Source organism: Symphodus melops (assembly GCF_947650265.1).
Source record: "Symphodus melops genome assembly, chromosome: 6".
Classification (NCBI taxonomy): domain Eukaryota; kingdom Metazoa; phylum Chordata; class Actinopteri; order Labriformes; family Labridae; genus Symphodus; species Symphodus melops.
Window position 1 is genome coordinate 3,458,805 of NC_136696.1, and position 20,268 is coordinate 3,479,072.

At 42.1% G+C, this 20,268-nt stretch overlaps 1 protein-coding gene across 1 annotated transcript in view; it reads left to right on the plus strand.

The window, feature by feature from the left end:
- cdh13 (cadherin 13, H-cadherin (heart)) overlaps window positions 1-20,268 on the plus strand; it is a 340,521-nt gene that overhangs the window by 536 nt on the left and 319,717 nt on the right. The gene's annotated exons all lie outside the window — the stretch shown is intronic.

Genomic DNA, 20,268 nt, shown 5'->3' on the forward strand with positions numbered 1-20,268 from the left:
GTGCAAGATGAGAACAGAGGGCTTGTTAAGTTTGCCCCGCGTCTGTCAGCAGCACACACAGAGTCACCTGCACACTGCCGGGTCTGCCCGCGCCGTGCCAGAGCAAGTCCATCCCCGTGTCTGTGTTTCTGTGCGCGCGGATGTTATTTGTGGCACCGAGTTTAGGGCAGAGGGTGTCGGGGTCTGGCAGCCTGCAGTGGTCGCCCACTTTAAGAATTCCTTTCACATTTGGAAAAAAAAAAAAAAAAAAAAAAAAACAGAAAGAGGGAGAGAAGAGAGAGAGGGAGAAGTAGAGGATGGAAAAAGAGAGAGAGAGAGCTCAGGGGTGTATCTTATGTCTATGTGCAAATCACGGCTCCGGCTCTTGTCTCCAGTCGCATCTATATTCCGCTCAGCCACCAACTTGAGCGTTTCTCTGGGTTTGTGAGTGTGTGAGTGTGTGTGGGAAGCACACAGGCGAATGGAGGAGAGGAGAAAACCGAGAGAGAGAGAGGAGTAACTTGGTCGCTCTGCTGTGTTATTTGTAGCGTCTCTCTGGGTATTTGACTCAGTCTCTTGCTCTCTGCAGACGTGGATTCTCTCGGGATATTTAATAAAGTCTTAATTCCCACTGTGATGGAGCCACTCTCCCGTTTGATCTGACTTTAATGTGGGGAAAGAGAGTGAGGGACTCGGAACAGCTGTTTCTGCCAGTCAGGTTTTAAGATGTCTATATAAATCAAGAGGAGCAGCAGCAAGGCTCAGTTTGATGGTTTTGTGACATCTTAGTTGTCTCAATTGCTTGGACACATTTCTTAAAACATTTTAAAGTTCTTGGCACAGAGGATGCATTTTCCTGAACAGCTCAATCTTGCAGCAACACACTAAATGTAACCAGAAAAGACAGCACATTAAATGCATCACATTCTGGAGATGTGCAAACCGAACTGGTATAATGTTCTCCATCAAATTGTCAGCTGTCTGTGGGAGTGTGTTCTTGCACTCCAAATCCACAAACAGCTTTGTTCTATGTATGTTCATATGGGTGACTGTTTGTAAAAAACACTCGACACTCGTCACATGTTTATTTCAATAGCTGAAATTCACTGTTCACGAAAGCAAATCAAGCGACGTCCATGCATGTAGAGACAAAACTGTGGATTATATTTTATGATGAGACTGGCATGGTCACACAACACTCAAGACCACAGCACAGTAAGATTGTGATGATACTTGTTTGTTAAAACTTTAAGATGATTCAAGCAAAAAAAACAAAAACCAACCGTATTGACACCACGTGAATAAAAATAGAAGTCCTGGTCACCCACAGTTGTGTGATTTAAATTTGATGTAGTCTGTTAATGCTGTCAGGGAAATTCTGGAACACATTGTTCTCCAAATGTCATTCACACACATGCAATACACACATGCATAAACAGGAACTATGGACATCCATTCATGGAGAGGTATCAGAGTGAGCTGCACATGAGGAGCCCCTTTGGCAGCTGGGAGTTCAGTGCCATACTCAAGGGCACGTTGGCACGGGTAGCACCTCACCAGCTAGCAGACCCAACGCCACACTCTGGTCCACACTGACTTGAATCAGTAACCTTCCGGTTCCCAACCCAAACCCCTGCACACTGAGTTACTGATATGTTTTATAAAGACCTACACATGCAGGCAAGTGAGACAGCACTCCCTCTCTTCTGCTTGCCTCAGCCATAGATTGAAAATATGTCTGAAGATCTGAAGTTTCTTCAAAGCTTCTGTATTTTTAGATGCTTTCAATTTTTAAAATGTCTGAGATTTTATCGTTTTAAAACTTGTGGTACGAAAAAAAGCAGGAATCATCTGCTAATATCATGGGAGAAAAAACCCGATCTTTTCAGGGTAATGCTCTTTCCTGCTGTTGTGACCTTTGACCTGGTCCCTTCCTAAAAATCCAAACGAAATCCTGCCATTTGTGCCTGTGTAGCTGCACTTTGTGTGGCAAACTGCAAAGCTTTAAGTGGCAGCTAATTTGAAAATAATGGAGAAGAGAGTGTTTCTAAACACAGCAAACATAGGAGAGCCCCGAAGCATGGCAGGAAAACAGCTCATTTGGGAAGCTGTATGAGCTTCTCTCGCCCGCTCTCTCTCTCTCTCTCTTGCCGCTGCTGTGGAGGCTGATGACAGACAGAAGCAGCTCATTTGTGTTTTCTAGATTGACCTGTGTAGGCTTGGTGCACATTTGTTCCATTGTATTATTAATTTTTAATTGGTTAAGCCATCCCTTCATTTCCATGCTGTAGTTCAATTCTCTGATCTGAGAAGATCACGATTCAGGCTAATAGCTTTCACTATGGCTTTTATTGATTGGAATCTGCCCCCTCATGCCGCCTATCCTTCCCGCACAGATGTGTGTCGCTACATCTCTGAGGCTTTCCATTGACTGCATTCAGTCAGTAACCCTTCAGAGATGTTTTTGTAATCCACACATGGACGTGTGGGAGTCATACAGTCACTTCACTTGTTTTCACATATGTAAGAACTTAGTGGACATTTGAAAGGTGAGCTTCTTGTGTGACGTCGACTTGACCCCAACTTTATCTCGCCAACCCCTTGGTAAAATGTTCACGTGCATTTGGGGTGAGCCTGAACGCAGCAGGAAATATTCAGGAATATTGACTTCTGGTGAGTTGGTTGGGTTGCTGATTTTCATGAACTGTACAATCAGCGATGTCCTCCACTGGTCACTAAAGGGGCGTTTTAAAGCATAGCGATGGATGTCCCAACCGATCTTTTGGTCAATCGTAACTGGCAAAAGTTGGAGCTGAAGCCTCTTGGCAAACAGCTACAACTACAATACATCAAACCCACATGTTTTTTTTGACCAGGCTCAGAAATAAATGTTTGTTTCTGCCATGATTTTTACCACATGTGACTTTTGAGGGCTTTCTAATCTTGTCAATCGAGGAACTTCAGTTTTGTGCATTCGGCATTCGCTTCATTTTTTCAACATCACCTTTGTGCATGTGATGAAGCTGCTTTATAGTCCTGTCCGCTCCCCTGTGTGTTCCTCAGGGGTTCGTCTTCTGTTTACATGTAGTCCTTTTGATGGCATGTCCTACCTCCTACATGTCAGTGGAAGTCTGTCCTTTGACATTTCTGGACATTTCCGGAGCACAAGTGTGAAAAAAGGCTTCAGAGTGCCTCTTCCACAGCAGGTTAGAGCTATGGTGCTGACTTTGGCCTGTGTTTCTGGCTGGCTGATTTACAGGCTGACCAAGCTCCACGGGGGGATCTCTATCCTGTCGCTGTCTCACCAGAAGCAGGAGCTGTAAATATTTCGAGATCCCCCAACGTAAATTAATCCTCAGAGTGAATGAGGCACAGATTAATGCAAACCTCAGAAAACTCTTACCATATGTCAGTGTTTTCCCCTCCAATGATCCAGCGCTCAGCTCCCCAGCTTTTTTTTTTTTTATCTGGAAGAAACACACACACACACACACACACACACACACACACACACCTGACCCATCTTCAGCAAGGAAAACCTACCTTCTTCCCTCTGTACTGTATCATAAAGAGAGTGGGGTCCAAGGAAGTTTTTTTATTTATAGATGCTTTGGAAGCCAAGTTTCTCTTCACTACAGGCTTGCCATTCACACCTACATCTCACACACACACACACCCCACATGGGCACACACAGCCAAAGCAGGCCCCTCCTGCGGCAATAAATCCCTGTTTTCCAAATGAAACGCTAAGTAGTCTCTCCGGATGGAGCAATGATTCAGAATAAGCACTGCACAGCTGGGGCGTGCAGGTGCACGGATTATTTTTTGTCCTTTTCCTACTTTCTCTTTCCTCTCCGCACACCTTTTTATTATTTGTTTTACTTCCTTTTGTTTCCTGCCACCTCCTCCCACCCTTTTCAACTTGTCTCTTATTTTAATTCATGTGATTTACCTCCAATCTCCCATTATTTCCTCACATGCTCAGCCGCATCTTCCCCGTTACTCTCTCTCTCTCTCTTTAAGTTACCTCTGCTCTGTCTCCCGAGTCGACTGTGGACGACAGTTATACTCACAGTTTAAATTCTGGGCTGGCACCTGGGCGTGTTTTTGGGAAGATTTGCTGTCATGGACGTTTATGGGCGCAGTGACCAACAGACTGTTAAAGTTCCTGTCCAAGCCTCTGCAGGCACAGAGAGAGACAGAGAGAAGGAGGTTAGTAAAATGTTTGCACTGAAGACTGACGGTTGCTACACCTTCTTGTAGCGACACCTAGTTGAGACATACTCCATTTGCACAAACACATCCTCCCAAAGTGGCGGTCTATCTCGGATAGCCAGATTTCCATTCCTTCCCTCTGCCCTGTCATCGCCAGCTCTGCCCTGCACCAGTGCTGCACTCTTACTTTCAACCCCCACCCCCACCTTCCCAGCATCCACCTGCAGGCTGGTGCTGCGATACTATCACATCACTCCTCAGATTACACTTCAAAATTAATCTTCACAGAGTATTGAGGTGGGGACCTAGATGACAAACACAAACTACGTTTGGCAGCTTCATGCACTTTATTCTTTAATCCTCTGATGAGCTGCCCCTCCTCTTCTGTCCCACCCTGATTCAATCCAAGAGGCAGATCAATGACTCAACATTGTGAACCAAGAAAGCATGCTCAGGTGTTCTGTCAACATTTTCTGAAGATAATGAAGACAAACGTAAGGGACAAATTCAAGAAGAATGGATCGAGTATCATTCGGTTTATCCCAACGTATGAAACCTCTTATAACCACGATGCTGCAGGTACTCTTAACTCTCTCCCCCTCTCATTGTGAATGGATTTAAACCCTGGTGTTCCTGAATTAGAACTTTTTTTAAATGAGCTAACCCTTGAGACATATATTTCCCAGAATGTCTGCATATTGAGTGATTTAAAATATTCTTGCAAACAGCACCGAGCATGACTTGCTCTGCATAGTGATGGCCTTTGAAATGCTTTGATAATAAGAGGGATTATTTGGGCTAATTTGTTGAGGTTTAATGGCCGCAAACATCTCCCAAGCATTTAGAAATAAACCGTCCACATGGAGCCAGTCTCTTGTGGTCCATGGGAAAGGACAAGTGTCCTCTCAGGCCAGCTGTCCCATTTGCACTTTCTAGGCAAGTTTTTTATAATTGAGTGTGGTTGAGGTGCGACAGTGTGACCTGCTACAAAGTCTAATGATGACACTCATGAGCTCTGTCAGTCATTAATGCAGGATTATTTTTCTCTCTTTCGCCCGTCTGTCCTCCTCACTCTCTTCTCGTCCTCCTCCTGTTTCTGCCCTCTCACACTGCTGCTGCTGTTTCAGCTCGAAAAAGCCGAGCTGCCAGAATAAAGGGTTAGAGTTTAGAAAACATGCACAGAAGTTTGAAATTTAACAGCCCACAGAGACACAAAACACTCTGAATGAAATGAGCATGAAAAGGCTCAAGTGAAAGCAGCCCAATAGCAATCTCGACTTTTCTGTCTAAATGTACCAGGGTGTTTCCGCTGTTCAAACAATCAGCGGGCAAATAGGCTTTCTAGTGCGAGGCTTTGAGGTTTCAGTCTCCTTCCCATGCTACTTATGTGTGCCATTTCCTCTGTCAGAGCACACCACTAACCACAGTGTGTGGTGCTACAGTGCTCTTTAGAGTTTTTTTGAGTCGAATGTTATTGATAGAAAAAATCCAACTATAAAAGCTTCCTGAAAATAAACACATGTGCACACCTGAAACACTTTTGGAAGTTTCTACCCTAATGGACACAAAGGGCCATGTAGGAAAACACCCAAATTGGACATTTTCACACTTCTGCACTTGCACCAAGTTATCTCTTTACTGATTGTAGTCTGTAACACAGACACTTACTTACAAAGGAGCTTTGCTACTTCTCTGTGTGTTCCCTGGTAACTGTGGTTGAACCGCATTTCACTGAAAGGTCAAACATTATCTTAACTCCACTTTAGGGGGTTGTGACCTTTGAGGGAAACATAGTCTTCCTCAATCTTCTTTCCCTCGACGTCGCCACCAAGCGCTCCTGAGGGACGGAGCGAATGAGAGGATGCCAAAGCGAGAGAGGATGACGCATAGAGATGGTGAGAGTCGCAATTTAAGTAAATATGTACTCTTAACGCTCCATTAGAATCTGCTCGATTTGATATAAGTGGCCTAATTATGCAAACCGCCAATGGACATGGCGTGGTGTGATTGTAAAATGCGCCAAGTGAGAAACAAATAGAGAAAGCCCTGCATCCTAGGAGAGTGGATTAATGGCTTATTTGTGAGTATTTGATGAGTTTTAGTGGGCAGAGAAAGCACAAAGGAGATGGGCAAGCACACACACACACACACACACACACACAGTCACACATGCACATAAAGGGCCTCAGTAGCCATGTGTGAAGGACACAGCAACACAACACGATCCTGTTCCTCCAGTTGATCACACTTTCATCTCAGTTTGTTCTCCACTTGTCAATTCTGCAGTCAGACAGGCAGATGAACAAGCACACGGATAAAATGGATGTCACGCAGACGAACACTCGCGTCGAGGTAATGACTGAAAGAAAAGCAGCTGGTATCTCTTCAAAAAAAAAGCAATGAACTCACAACCACAAATAAAGAAAAAAGCATCTTAAAGGGAGAGCAACGTGATACACACCCCATGTCTCTTACTTTCTTCCTCGTTCAGCGCTATCCTTCCCCACCATCAGCTCTGACAAACACTCTCTGTTACACATTAGAGATATTCATGGGCTGTTCATCCACTCTGTTTGTCTGCCACACTCACAAACATCCCGATATGTCCTCCCCTCTCTTCTGCTGTCACAGGCACAAGCCCCAGCCTATGTTTGGCAGGAGGCACAAGTTTCTTTTTTCGCCGTGATTGCGATGACTCCCTCTCGACTGCCTCGAAGAGTGCTGAAGCTGCCAGCGGCACAGTGGGAGTATTCATTCAAAAGGGCTGGTGCTGCGAGGTCCCATTTCTTCCACAAGAGTAGTTTAACTGATGATAGAAGCAGGCGATGATATTAGAAGACGCATTAGCCTTTTCAGGGAGGAGGTTGGCTTGTTGCTCTTTTATTTAGATAAGGTAATAGATGTGTTACAAGTCATTCTTGGGTCATGCATAAAAGCCACTTAGTGTATGTAACTGAATAAAGCTTTTCATCACTGACTGCATTGTTAATTGTTGCCACAGGGTCAAATAGAGATTTCTTCCATCTGCACTTGATCTATTTTTCATGAGTGTATTGGTGGGTGAGTAGCTCCTCAGCAGTGTTTCTGCAGATTGATGGGTCATTGTGTAGCAGTATGCCCTGAACACATGGTACTGTGGCTAAGTGGCAAGTAGAATGAAAAAGATGTAAATCAAAGACTTGATGCTCCAGCAGGAAAAGGGCTCCTTTTTCTTGCCCTCATATTTACTTGCACTTATCAGACTAAATGAAGCATAGGAGAGGAAAATTCAAAATACTCAGTTATCCACTGTGCTGTAATAAGTACCCCGGGGTGGAAACACACCACTAGGCTTCAACCTGACCCAGACCCAATTAGTTTTCAACACACATTTAGAAAAAAAAACACTTTGTCAGAGCTGTTAAGAAGTTTTTTTTTTTTTTAATGGTGTTACTTTAGCGTTTTATGGTGTGTAGTGTAGATGTGAACGCTCAGCTGAGAGTATGTGATGCATGGCCTGCAGTATGCTTACCTTGCACTATCTCCTATGTATAAGCCCATCTCTAGCACACTAATATGGAGTTCTCTGCATTAAAATGAGGCAAAAGTGGTGACTCAACCAATGTATTTGATATCTGTTTAAGAGGAGCGGGAAAATAACATCTGCTTAGGTCGTCAAGTAGTAAACTTTGTGAATTAAAAGTTTGAAAGACGACCATGCCTGCTTAAAAAAAAATATCACCAGTAGCAAAGTTTATGGGGGATAAAATTGGCAATGAGAAAAACTAATCATGAACAGATGTAGCCAAATGCAATTAACATGTAAATAGGTGGCTATTGACACTACTGTAGCTGTTATTGATTCAGGTAACTTGTATACAATGCATTCTAATGTTGTTTTTTTCACACGTGCACTAAACTATTTTAAATTTATGGAGTGAACTCAAATCGTGAAAACAAGAGACCCCAACTTTACTCAGACTTTTTTCCTGCCAGCCCATCAGTAAAATTACCCCGTGAAGGGGTCGTGCAGCTGTTTGGGACTGCAGCTGGGAAAATTCAGGAAATTCGCCACGAGCAAATGTGCAAGGGTGACGACTACATAATGATGCAAAGACAGATCTCTGACTATGTACAGTAATGAAACTGCTTCATTATGTTTTCTGTTAGCCAGCCTTTTCTTCTTGATCCATGTTGAAATTTGCATTTACTTGAAAAAAAAAAAAATCAGTGCAGCTTCTCTGTTTCACCTGTTTCTGCATTGTCCTATTTACGACATGTTCACCACGTTCTCCACCCTGCATTTCAGGAGAGAGTGTGTAAAAACAGCTCGTGGGTTCATTGCCATGTGCATTTTCAGATATATACATTAGTGTCTGTTTGTCATATGCCATGAACAAGAAAGACAGTGTTAGCAATGATGGCATATAAACAACAAGTGGATGGGAGAGACTTGTGTCAAGCTCGCAGGATGTTGTTTCAGCTGCATTCTTGAAGAGTGCACACATACAAACCTGCACATCTGTCAAAATCCTCCCTACACTCCGGTTCTGAGCACAGGTTTTTAATGTGCCAGTTTTCAGTTGAGTTTGAGGTGATCTCAATGTGATTTTGAGGCGGATAACAAGCTACAAAGTGAGCCACATATAAAAGGATAATGACAGAAGACATACCATCACCTTGACTTTAACATTGTTCTTAAAGTTCTGCTGAAATCTGATCCACTGATTTGCTTTTTCTCTCTGAAAGCAAGCGACGTGATTGCATGAAGGTATCAGCCCTACTTTTTCATTCCTTTTCGAAATGACTCTGGGGTTTTTCACTTCGCCTCTTCTTCATCAAGTGTCTTTGTAGTAATCAAATCCCTTTCTGCTGTCGAACGGATGTGATAGCGGAGAAGGTCTTCTTGACTTTTACAATAAATCACTGCAGCTTACTCAGTCTTTGCTGCTTCACAGAATTTCTTTACCAATTGTTCTTTTCATCAGCTCACATCCTTTTCCCGTTCTCTTGTTCCTCTCCTGAATGTGTCTCTAGTAATAGGCGATTCACACAAGACAGCCGAACAGGTCTGACTGATTAAGCTAATTTTTGCCCTTTCTCTCCTTGTCTGTTCCATTATCCCTGCTCAAGTGTTGCAGGACACATCAGGCAAACAAAAAAAACAAAACAAAATTGACCCTGAGGGAGAAGAAATCAATGTTTTTGTCTGCTCTGATGCAAGTAGTACCTTCCCACCTGCCTAGATGGCGACAAAATGCCAGACATTCTTTGAAGGGTTTTCAAGGATAATTGCCACTGAGATCCACTTAATATTTAAACTGTGCGTGTATGCATGTGCAGGTTTATGTGAGTGTGTTTGCTCGTGCATTTGTGCCAGCAGGATCCCTGGTCAGAGTGTTTTGTGAAAAGGTGCTTTATAGAAGTAAAGTGGCCAATCAAACCTCTGCACCTGACTGCCAAGAAACAAACAGGAATTGAAGGACTCATTTGAAGCCATCAAACAAATCCCTGTATTGGTGCAACTGCAGGCAGGTTGCTTCAAGGCAATTAGAACAGCTATTCCCACTTATTGCTTTTGATGTCAGCATGTGGGGGAATGAGCAAGACTCTGACAGAGAGGGCGGACACTTCAGTTAAAATTCTTCAGACGAAATTAATGTCATCTTCCATTCAAAGGTTTATCTCATTTTATTGCGGGAAGGTCCAAGGCTTTGAATTCACAAATGAATTAAATGATGGTGCAAAAAGTATTAAGTGGAAAGAAGCTATGCAGGGAGGATGCTGTTGGACTGCTAATGACCTTGTCCATGACACTTTTTTGGAACTGGCTTATTTTACTTTGAAGAGTTTTCATGCCTCATTCAGGGCTGTCGTGATGAGCCACACTTTGATGATACTTTTATGCAATATTCAGGCCACGGGTATGTTGCAGAGATTCTATATTTGACTCTCTTGATGCGCTCCAGTTTGTACACAGAGACGAGCGTTCTTCATTGGAAAGAAAAGGATTCTCGTCTACAATGTTAATTCTTCCTGTTGCTCTGATGTCATTCACAAAGGCTTTTGCTTGAGCGCGGTGTTAGTCATTAACAAGCTGGATGGCTATTTCTGTGGGAAATGAAACAATGTCGAGGCTTGACTAACAGATGTAAGGGGGGTTTGAGACAAGACAGAAATCTAGTTGTTTAGTTGTGCACTGTAATCAGTAACATCCGTCCCTCCAATGAATCATGTGCTGTGTAAGCTGCCTATAAGCTTCTTTGTTTCCATACTAACGTGTGACTGCTATAAGTGTTCTAAACTACCCTAAAGATCCGCCTCAATAAGTTCCTGTGTTACGTGATCCGTGCAGGAAGTTGTCCCGTGGACCTTGAGTAATTAAAACGTAGAGTTTAGGGGCATGGCACTCGCAGTCCATTTGGATAAGTGCTGGGATTGCTGTTTGCAAGCACACTTAAGGGATTTTGGTGAAGTTGGTTGGGCTGTGAAGCTCTTGGGGAAGGCTGAGGCAGCAAGTAATCAGGGGAAAGATGAGGCTGTGGTTTTTCCCAGCAAGGTGAGTGCACTGAGTTCCACAGCGATGCAGCAGCACTTCAAACCCATGCTGTGATAAATTCAAATAAGACAAATGGCATTGTTGTGACTAAAACAAAAGAATTACATTTTCACTGAAAAACAGGATTTGCAAATTCACATTACAGCGTTGGTCTTTGCCCTTCTCATTATGTCAGCTTCACCTCTGTTATCAGCTATAGGAGAGCTGCAGCCGAGCTGTAGGCTTCCTGCCGCACAGATTCTCAGAGGAGCGAGCTGACTGGATTTGATTTTCATTAGGATTGCATGTCTTCACTGTCACATCCGCTCCCAACCTTGCACGCTTTAGTGGACACAATTTTCCGCTGTGGTGGCCCCCATACTGACGGCTTGGGTTTTCACGCCGCAGTAGAGTCACACCGGGTGGCCGGTTATCAGTGCATTCACCATTACAGAGTCCTGTGTGGCTGACCCGCTCAAAGAGGGCTTTTCTGGAGTCCCACTAGGAGACACGCTCTGCTGCTGAGCTGGGACAAGCAACCTACAGAATTACAGCAACTGCAGCAGACAGTCACAAGTCAAACGGAGTTCTGCTCAGACCTGGATGTGAAGGTCACACGCATCCTCAAACAAACACACACACACACCTACACACACAGACACACACACTGCTGACAGACAGTTGAAGGCTGAGACAGTACAGGCTGATGTTACTGCTCCACAGAGGGTTTCAAAGATCGATTGGAGATAATTATTTCTAATGGAGCCTGAGCAGAGACGAGAGTGTCCTTTCCAGCCCCAGCTGAGTGTGTACACATGAGATCCAGAGTATTTGTCTGAGATTCATTTTTTTGTCTTTGGATTTAATTATCTACAAATGAGTCAACTGGCCACTGCAGTTATTAAATGTGATTTTCTATCAGAGCTGAACTGAAAGCCTCTGGTTTCAAAGCCAAACATTCACATGACTTACTGATAAATACTGTTGTCTGTGTAGATGATGGACGTAGTCTCAGTGACATCTCCCGATGGTTTCTGAGGTGGAGGTTTGAAGACCTATGATGGTGACTGCCATGTTTGAAGTGCTGTCCAAAAAACACATTTTCGGTGAAGAAACAGGCAAAGAGGTGGTGTAGAAATAAGTCTGCATCACCTCTTCAGCTACGCAACCAATTATACAAATATATGAACAACTCTTAACCTTAAAAAAATTAGAACAGAAAAGAGAAACAAAACATTTCTTCATGTTTACCTATGAAAAAAAGACTTATTTTTTCCAAGACTGAAAACATGTACAGTATATTGCTTTTTTTTTTTAAAAGGACACCTGGGAGCCTGCCTCTAGTGGACACTTGTGGAATTCCACTTTGTTTGGCTTTATAGTCCTATATTGGAGGTTGCTGCCTGATATATCCAAATTTTATTTACGTCTAGGTTTCCTTGTAGGAGTTCCTTTGAGCTTGTTGGTCGGCTCAAAATGGAGTTTATAGAGCCACATGTTAATCTCAGTGTTGTAATTAACCTCTTTCATCCAATCTATCTTGTTATCTAAGAAAAAGAAATGCAAAAAAATCTATTCTTTATTTTAAGTATACATTCAAGTGTTCATGTTTGCTTTTTCTCTTTCCAGTCAAGCTTTGTCCTCTCTGCATGTTTTTTTTTTTTTTTTTGTCTCCAAAGCCTGAAAGCGTCATACGTTTTGGTATTCAGGTCAAGAACATGAACATTCATTACAGCTGCAGTGTGTTTCTACTGTGACAGAGGACGTGGGTCGTAATTATCATGGCTCCATCCTGTGATTTATGATATTCCGCTTTGGCCTATTCTGGCTAACTTATTCTGCGATCAGTCTCGTGCTCTCTGATGCAACTCACATATTTTAAATAAGCATCGTTTTCTGACTTAAATCAAAAATCATGTTCAAGACCTTCCAAACAATAAGCAGTAAGCAAGAGAGTACAGAAAGCAAACTCCTTGGTATATTCACAGTATATAGTTGAATAAGGTGCTAGGTATGCTATTAATGAGTATGATATAAGCATAAGCAGACATTTAATAGTGAATATTGTGGTCTTAATTTAATGTGTTACCAAATGTAGTTTTTCAGATAGGTATCACTTTTTCTCATTTTGGCCTTGAAAGTTGCAGCTAAAGCTTTTTGATCCGACGTGCTCATTCATTTAACAGTTTTGGAAATGTAATTAAGTAACAAGCAAACACAACTTTAAAAACTTCAATTACAGCAGCACAAGCACAAAGGCATTTTGAAGGGGAGAGTATTGTCTCATTGTCTCCCTCAAAATGACTTATGTTTGGTTTTTTTAGTCGTTTTCTTGGAAGCCTGCTGACCTGAACAGCTGATTGGTGCGCTGGAGGCACAGGGGTGTATGCATTGCATCACAAAGAAGAGCTGAAACAAAGTGGCTCGCTGAAGGCAAAGTAATGCACTGACAAATGTCTAGCGATAGCGTACGCCATGGTAATTAGGTTGCTGTTGTTCTTTTCTTAATATGATCTAAATTACATGGTACATCCTGTGCACTAAAGGGGCTGAGCTGATCGGCACCTTCTGTTGGTGATACACTTACTCAAGTTCCTCATGCAACCCGACTCATAAAAGACCCATCCCTTTATGGCTGTGTACATGTGTCTGTTTGTTCTCGCTTTACTTAAACAACTCTGTATCTCATGAACATTTGCAGCAGAAACTACGATCCAGTGAAAAGCAAACATTGCTCTTGAGCGTTAATGTGTCGCTCTTTGAGGCGGAGGAGTCAGCCATGGGAATCCTCAAATAATTCATTGCTAATAAAAGGGACTAAAGCACTCAGCACCGTCACAGACTTTTATTCTAAACATTCACAAACTAAAACACTTTAAAAAGGTAATGCACATGTCAAGTATTTGACTTCACCGCAGGCACTTCTTGATAACTCTCAACATCAAAAGCACAGACGATTTATTCTCTCTCCTCGTCTGAATGTGAAGAGGCTCCAGCACTTAACTTTGTTTTTGCAGTGGGTGGGTGGAAGCCGCTACTGCTGTTCTATGCTCAAGTTGGAGAATGACTTGACTTCGCCAAGCAGTGCTAATGAATGTGTGTGGGAGCAGACAATGTTCCCATGGATGAGAAATTAAGGTTATGAGTTGTTTCTGTTTTGTTTTTCTTTTTTTTTTTTGGTTGTATTGACACATTTGAAATAATGACAATGTAACAATACTGTTCAAATAAAAATGTGAAGTTCAAAGTAAAATAGTTTTATTTGTACAGAAAGGAGATGCCTATATGTTGCTAGATGAAATTAAAATCAACCAGACACCAGGGATTTAAAACTCAATGCTGTTTCACCTTGGTTAAATCTTTGTAAGATACTCCTCATTGGTAGCACTCTGCATGTATGGAGTATGTCCTCCAAGCTGGACAGCCCAGACTCAAATCCAGCCTGTGACTCTCCTTCGCTCGTCAACCTGCAGTCATCTCTCCCTGATTTCTGACTCTATCAACAGTCCTGTCAGGAATAAAAAGGCATTACACAATCACTAGTTGATTATTTATCTGAGAGAGTGTCAGGTCTAATTACTATTTGAATTTTGAAGAAGTGTGTTCCTGAAACTATCCTATAAAGCATTACTAAATTAGGAAACTTCTTTCTTTTGGACAACCCTCCAGAAACAGGAAAAATAATAACAAGGGATACGTTCGACTGGCCAATCAAATATTTACTGGAACTGACTTCCCTCTCACAAGAATGACTAGTCTTTCACACAAATAATGTAATGTTTAGACGTTGGCACACAATGTCAAATGTTGTTTTCATGGTGAATGCAGCCACTTGCCACTGGATGGCGCTATAGTTATAGACTGACTGAAGCCTCGTCTAATGGGCCTTCTCTCCTCGCTCTGCTGCCTGGATGTAAACAAGCACAGTAAACAAATAAGCAGCACGATCTGGCAGTAATTTCATCAAAAAAATTGAGTTAAACTGTGTCAGGTTAAACTGGCATGTCTGAGGAGGAATGTGTAAACATATAGCACACGCATGACGATAATGACCAAAGGTGCTAATGTTAGCCGCACTCTGCAAATCATATCACAATGTTTACATGCAGAACACTTTAGCACGTTTCTCAGTGTTTCTTCAGTTAGATGAGTTGGTCAGTCTGAATTTTGATTTTGATTATAGTGAAAAGGGAATTAGACCCTCGGACATTCCTATAGAGATAATGTAAAGCTGTGTACGTAGCAAACTTACATCAAGGAACGACTCTGCATGCTTGTGAGAACAAATGTGCTTCATTTCTCAATGTTCGTTCTTCAGGACTCATACCAAGTTGACTCTTTCATATTCAGAGTCCAACCAAATTTGAGCATCAAGGCGACTGATATTTATACATTTATACAATCGGTTGGGCGCAGCTGTGGCTCAGTTGTTAGAGTTGGAGGTCTCCTAACTGCAAGGTTGGGGGTTCAATCCCCAGCTACTGCTGCCACATGTCCAATATGTCCGAGTGCAAGACACTTAACTTAACTCCAAGTTGCTGCTTCTCCTGTGGCATAGGCATGTGAATGAATGGGATTAGTAACTTCTGATGGTCACTTTGCAGCAGCTGCCATCAGTGTGTGAATGAGTAGGTGTGAGATGCGGTGTAAAAGTGCTTTTTCTAGTCAGGAGACTAAAAAAGAAACATGCAAGCTCCAGTCCATTCACCATTTGAGCAGCGTCTGAAGGCAATGCTGCAATCATCCTAATCTACAGTTTTTGGACCGTTTGCTGTTGGCCTGATTGCAGCATGACATTATAGCATGTTTTTGTTTAATGCTCTGATCAGACAGTATACATACACACTTCTCCTCTACAGACTATCCTGGAGATGCAACCGAGCCTGACAGATGGTGTATCGTAGCATTATTGGTCAGAAAACACACTTTGCTTTTCTGCCAAATTACTGCATATAAGTAGTTACAAGGTTGAACCCGTACAGCCCTTGGGATATTTAAATATACACAAGGTCAAATGTCTTTGAACTTTAGCGACTGCTGTCTTCTTTGTACATGAACAAATGTGTTCAATCGAGTCAGGTGTTGTTTTTGTACCAAATGTAATAAGACTTTAGAAATGTGGACTCTAAAAGTCTCAGGGTTGTTTGATACATGATAACACATCTGAGAATTGACCTACATGTGTTGGCTCCTCTAATAGGCTGTCTGTAGCAGATGTGTTTTTATGAATGTGTTCACCTTGATCCATTTTTTTTATTGATCCTGCAGAGCCTTAACTGGATGCATAGGATTATTTTACACATACATTTGAGCTCAATATGACCCACGTATTTTTATCCTTAGCCCAACAGAAGAGGTGAAACACACTTAGGCATGCACGCTTCGACTTGTTGTGTTCCCACTCTACCCACTCTGAAACACTTACACATTTCACACATGGATTCACACATCCTGGATCTCCTAAATGTGTGTTCACGCACGCTCACATCTGTAGGAAGTGCTAATGAGTGTCTCTGGACGCAGGATGTCTCCACTTTTCTCTCCCTGCGCTCAACGATTTGACAGCTGGAGCGAAACCCTGTCAGACGAACGCTCGTAAAAATCCAAGCTACTGGTCTTGCAAACTTGATCCACATTTCATGTCCTGCTCTTATTATATTTATACATGCTTAGAGGATTTTCAAGGAAGGCAAAATAGAACTTTAAGCAGTGAGCGCATCACCTTCAACAGATGGGGTCAGCTTGGCTTTTGTTGGAGGACCCTGCCTGAAGACGCAACACAGACGCTGAACTATGTACAGTGCTGTAAAGATCTGCAACATGTTTCAGCAAATCCAGAAAAATAGAAGCCAGCAAATACATATTTTACTGTTTCACACAACCATCAAACAGCTGCTTCTTCTACTAAGATTAGCTGTTTGAATTAGAAGAGGGGGAAAAGGAGAGAGAGAGAGAGATAGAGTTTGATTTATAAAGTGTCTCTCCTTAAGATCAGGTACAGCAGTACTTTTTAACAAAAGTCTGAAAAATACTGTCAACAGAAACCTCCGTCTCATCAACAGAACCCTCTGTCTCATCAACAGAACCCTCTGTCTCACCAACAGAACCCTCTGTCTCACCAACAGAAGCAACAGAACCCTCTGTCTCACCAACAGAACCCTCTGTCTCATCAACAGAACCAACAGAACCCTCTGTCTCATCAACAGAACCCTCTGTCTCATCAACAGGACCAACAGAACCCTCTGTCTCATCAACAGAACCCTCTGTCTCATCAACAGAACCAACAGAACCCTCTGTCTCACCAACAGAACTCTGTCTCATCAACAGAACCCTCTGTCTCATCAACAGAACCAACAGAACCCTCTGTCTCACCAACAGAACTCTGTCTCATCAACAGAACCCTCTGTCTCATCAACAGAACCAACAGAACCCTCTGTCTCATCAACAGAACCAACAGAACCCTCTGTCTCATCAGGATCTATCTCCTGTACTAACATGACGATTGTAAGAATGAGCCCACCCATGCTAGTTTTTCAAGCCTTGGTAGGATGAAAAGGTCTGATGTGATTGCTCAAGGCTTCACATATACTGTAATAGCAGAATCATTAAAATGAACCAAAAAAAAAACCCAGATTGTACAAAAAATCTTATTCCAAAAACTGTGTCTTAAGATCTTTATTCTCCATCCTTTATTCATTCAGACAGAATGGTTCATTTTCGTCACATTATCTTTGTCTCATTTTCTCCCCTACCATTATTCTCTATTCTTGTTTTTCACTCTCCCTCCATCTACTCTCTTTAGCCTGAATGCAAAACCTGAAACCTGTTTTACTGGCTCCTGCTCTCCTGTGCATAAGATCAAGAACCTTATGAAAAGTAATATTGCATGCATGGAGCTGCTTTCTCCCACTGAAATTACCAGTCTGTTCAGCAATCACCCGGCCTCAGATTCAATGTGGTTAAAGATGCAGAGTGGAGGAGAAAGGTGAAGAAAAGAGAAGGGGACTTAGAGAGACTGGAGGGAGCAGGTAATGACGGCACAGCGTTAGAGGAGGTTAGGCAGGTGGAGGGAGGTGAGAAAGTAAAAGCAGGATGGTAGAAAGGACAGAGATAGAGGAATTACGGATGATGGAGGCTCTGTGGCATGGCTGATGTGTGGACGGTGGGTGGACAAGGTCGCTGAGTTGTGGCTCTGCAATGGTTCCTGACAGAGTCATTTCTCACGTGGAGATTTACCCAGGCTCTTTCCAAAAGAGGGAGGACAAGAGTGAACGACCCTTCCGACTTGTCATGAATATTTATTTTGTGAGAGCGTTCAAAGGCTGCTGTGAGTAGAATGACAAATTGTGGTCAACTACTTTTATCTGCTCCCATCTGTTCCTCCTCCCCATCCACCTGGGATAGTCACCTTAGATATGAGTCTGTTTTCTCTTGCTTGTTTAAAATGTCTCAAGCATTTGAAAAAGGGTGTGGGAAAATATCTGAATTGCAAAAATAAATTGTGCAATTATGAATTTATTGACAATGCACAAATACAGAATTCTTTCCATCATTAATTTCTCCCACCAGCTGGTTTGAGGGTACGGAAACCTCCCTGTCATTTTCTTTGCTGCACCCTTTCTACCATTTTAGGGAGATGGTGTCTGTCCATCATGGCTCGTCTGCCACGCTGCTAACATTAGCCAGCTGTCAATGTCAGAAGTGTATACTGCCTGTACTGCATATGAACCATTTAGACCTGTGGTTCTCAACTGGTCTCGCCTTAACGCTGACTCCTTTTTTTGTTGTTGTCATTTTTATTAGTGTGCAGCACTCAAATGAACATGTGGCCAAATGGACAACCTAATCTAAGAACTAATAAAAATTGGGGGGAAGTAACTCTAATAGTTATTTTTTCAGTACTAGTAGCTTTATCAATTTATTTTTTCTGTGGTCCTCTTCGCTGCATTGAGTCCTGAATAAGGTTAATGTCTCCCACTTGTCCCGAATCTGTGCTTCCAGGAGTCTCAAACCATGCCTCTGTTATTCCAGGACATTGATTTCCTCGACTGTCTCTCGATCCATTGTTTCTTGAGTAGGGGGGTTTATTCTATTCCACCTCCTTGTGTTTGATCTTTGACCTGCTATCAACAATATTTTCAGCAAACATCCATCTCGTTTGTAGAAATGTGATTACACAGATCAGATTTCATGAAATCCAAATCCAAAAAAATTACAATTTCACTGCATTTCCAAAACTTTATCTCTGGTTGTTTCCAGGGCTTTTTCATTATTTTTACTGTCAAATCATCATTTGCAGCATCTTGTAAACAACAGTGAATGTTTTGTGAGAAGAATCAGTTTGAATCAAAAACATTTCAAGCTTTTTTGAAAAATTCCCATTACTCATTTATTCATCTTTTTAGCTATAAATGAACATGTTAAAACCATGAGAGGACAATTAAGACCTCAGCATAAAGTACAACCATGTCAAGAGGATGCAGAAAACATCAATATGAAGACCCGGTTAAACGGTGGATAATTTATGAATGCAGCCATTTTCCTTCCACTGTTTAGTAATTGCCACTCATAGAAATTACATTTCTAGAGAGGCCACAATTTTCTAGAGGACGACAAACAAAGACAGCAGTGCACAGAGGACGAGCGTGCTCTTTATTTCTGGAAAATGTCAGCGTGTTAAATGACAATCATTACAGTTGATGTGGAAAGTTCTTAACAGGTTGTAAAAAAAAGTCTTGATGCAATGCTAATGTCTCATGAGACCTGCAGAAGCTAACCATAATGTAAGTGAGAAAATTGACCGTTACTTTGTGCTTATTTTAAATGCCTGCCACTTATTTTCATTAGGGTCAGGATTAGATTTGATCACCAGCACTCAGAACAAAAAGCCTGCGATTTTCACCAGAAACAATGCTTGTACAAAGAGCAGAAGTGTCAAATGGAATAAAAGCAGTGAATTTAACGAAAAATCATACTGCATAACAAATGTAATAAGAGTCTATTGTTCCTTTCAGATGGGAATTGTTGTGGAAAATTTTACTTCAGGTGTACTATGTGCGCTATTTTACTTCGCACTGTACAAATGTGTCATAATCTGTCATATAAAATGTCAGAAATGTCTTACAATACTGCATGCACAGTATATAAGGATGTGTTGTCTTCCACCTCCTTCTTCATCCTGGACAGATGTGGGAATAGTCACCCAGGCCCTTTCTCACACAATTCCTTCTCAGCCTTGGGAGATGGGTAAATAGTCACATAGGCTTTTTTTCCACACTACAGGATAGATCGAGCCCTGCTAGGTGGGCAGTGGCCCTATGTGGCGTGATGGGGGAGTGCCCTATGTGGCGTGATGGGGGAGTGCTCTATGTGGCGTGATTGAGGTTTGAGGTTTGTGTTTTCTCTGGGCGTCTTTCTTTCCTCACCGTATGAGAGAGGAGTCTTCGAACGCTGATTTTATGCCTTCGAATAAATGTTCTTTGAGACCAGATCAATCTTGGGGTTCTTTTTTGAATAGATTATTATTATTATTATATTATTATTATTATTATTATTAT